Source organism: Protomyctophum bolini (genome assembly GCF_963924005.1).
Source record: "Protomyctophum bolini genome assembly, chromosome: 8".
Taxonomy (NCBI): Eukaryota; Metazoa; Chordata; class Actinopteri; order Myctophiformes; family Myctophidae; genus Protomyctophum; species Protomyctophum bolini.
In genome coordinates, this window is record NC_137869.1 from 27,544,204 (window position 1) to 27,546,703 (window position 2,500).

The window sequence follows — 2,500 nt, forward strand, 5'->3', positions numbered from 1 at the left end:
GGTATAAAGTACAGCAGCCTTGTGTTCATAAAACAGAAAGATTGGGTATTGGGTAAGACTGACGTTATGTATCTTTTAGGACCTTTCACTGCTTCGTCTCAACCATTATTAACCATATTTTGACATTTCGTTGTTTTTTTTTAAAAAATGTTGCCACTACTGTTGGAGCAGCCATAAACTACACAGGTTCATCCGAATGTTCTGGGCATCTTTGTAATGTTAGTGTTAGTAAAAAGCAGGTAAAAGAGTAACGTTTGAGGCAGACTGTAGTACTGTACATCAGTCACTCTACCATTCACCTTAGTAGAAGAGGTGCGGGTTTACCCCGCAGCTATGTCGGCTCCACCTACAGGAAATATGTAAGCTGCAACCATGAGACCCGTTTCTGAATATGTATGTATGTTGGGGTACATATATATATACGGACCTGGGATATGACGCCACCTAGCGTCGTGGGGTACGTATATACAGACATGGGAAAGAAAGAATTTAATACTTTTTTAAGCCAATACTTTTGTACTTTTACGCAATATCCAACTTGTGAACTCCTGTCATGTTCACCAGACCAGAAAAATTAAACCCCTGCTGTATGAATTGAAAAAAAAAGAAACAAAGTTCAACCATGTTGAGCAATAGCTCTGTCTGAATATGAATTTGTGCGTGTGTGTCTGTGTGTGTGTGTGTGTGTGTGTGTGTGTGTGTGTGTGTGTGTGTGTGTCGCTAGGAATGAATGAGCACAGCGTAGGAAGGAAGAGTGAGTACACAGAATGCCATGTCTTGTCATGGACTTCCCCTGAACTGTCCCCCCTGTCCCTTCCTCTCCCCCTCCTCTCAGCGTTTCCTCTCTCTGTTGTTCCCTCCTGCTCTCTCCCCTCACCCACTTTCAGTTCAACTCAATCCTATGGCCCATGCATGCCAACATGCTCTGCCCCAGTGTTGATTTTGGACAGCTCATTTTGATTTAGTCTTTTGAGTCATTAGTGAAATGTTTTAGTCGACTGAATATCGTAAGATTTTAGTTGACCAAATGTAGTTGATTTTGCAGACTAAATTGTATTTTGGCAGGTCTTGATGGCATCGTAGATTTTACACTTTTTACACAAACATAAAATGTTTTTTTTTGTTCTACTGGATCTCTTCTCCACTAGTCGCTCCCTAACATTTGTCTACTTTTAATTTGTTGACAAAATTGTCAATATAATATAATAGTCAAGTCTTACGTTTAGTCATAGCTTAATTTTTGTTTTGTTTCTATTTAGTTTTTGTCAGTGAAAAAAGGTAGTTGACGAAATCAACACTCTGAATTTGAGCCTGGGCCCAAAGCCTCTTTTCTTTTTTTACAAACAACAATAATGGGTATATAGGAAGGAAGCAATCAGAGTAGCAGAAATGTATCAAGGCGTGGACTTATTAGTTATTATCAACAATGTGTTACCGTTTCTCTACTTTTATTATATTCACTCTAAAGGAGGACAAAAAAAATCGATTCAGGGATTTATCACTATTATTAATGCCACGATGTTCAAATCGAATCGCCAAGTTCAGAATCGATTTCTATTTATGCATTTATTAATATTTAATTTTTATTTATCATGTCAGAAAGACTGACTGATTTCATTGAAGTGTATGATTGAACCTTGGTGGTCTATGTTTAGAATTGTTTTAAAATGTTCTAGTATAATAAAAACAAATAAATCACAATATCGAATCGATTCGCAATATACTTAAGAATCACAATATAAATGGAATTGGCACCCTACAGTAGGTATCAATAAAGGCTCCATGTTTTAGCACTCAGGTTAAACTAATGAGTCGTAAAATTACTTTTTTTCTATCAAAAATTACACACCCCATGAAACCTTGAATTCATGAAGATTTTATTTGCTTTCGTCGCATTCCTGAGCCAATACTTTGATGAGTGGCAGAGTCTCTGCCTGGTAGGAGACTCAATTGACCTGCATTTGAGTCTCTGCCTGGTAGGAGACTCAATTGACCTGCATTTGAGTCTCTGCCTGGTAGGAGACTCAATTTACCTGCATTTGAGTCTCTGCCTGGTAGGAGACTCAATTGACCTGCATTTGAGTCTCCGCCTGGTAGGAGACTCAATTGACCTGCATTTGAGTCTCCGCCTGTCATCAAATCATTGGCTTAGAAATCTCCCTGAATTCACGTCTTCATGGGGTGTGAAATTGATCGAAAATACGATGGTGTCACTCCCCCGTCTACAGATCTACAGAGCTCGTTTGTTGATCTGCACGTGACAACAACACCGTATGAACTTGGGCTTTTGCACTCCCATCTTCCTCTTGTCTTTGTAGCCCATTTTGCCCGCCCTTCCTCACCTCTCTCTCTCTCTCTCTCTCTCTCTCCAGCTCTCTGTAGTGCTGCTGACACAGCCATAGTGTGGGCCGCACCAGTTTACACAGCTGCTAGAGCAAAGCTCTCACAGCTCAGAAAACACACACACGTAGGCGCATGGCCTCCATTCCCTCAGGATCCC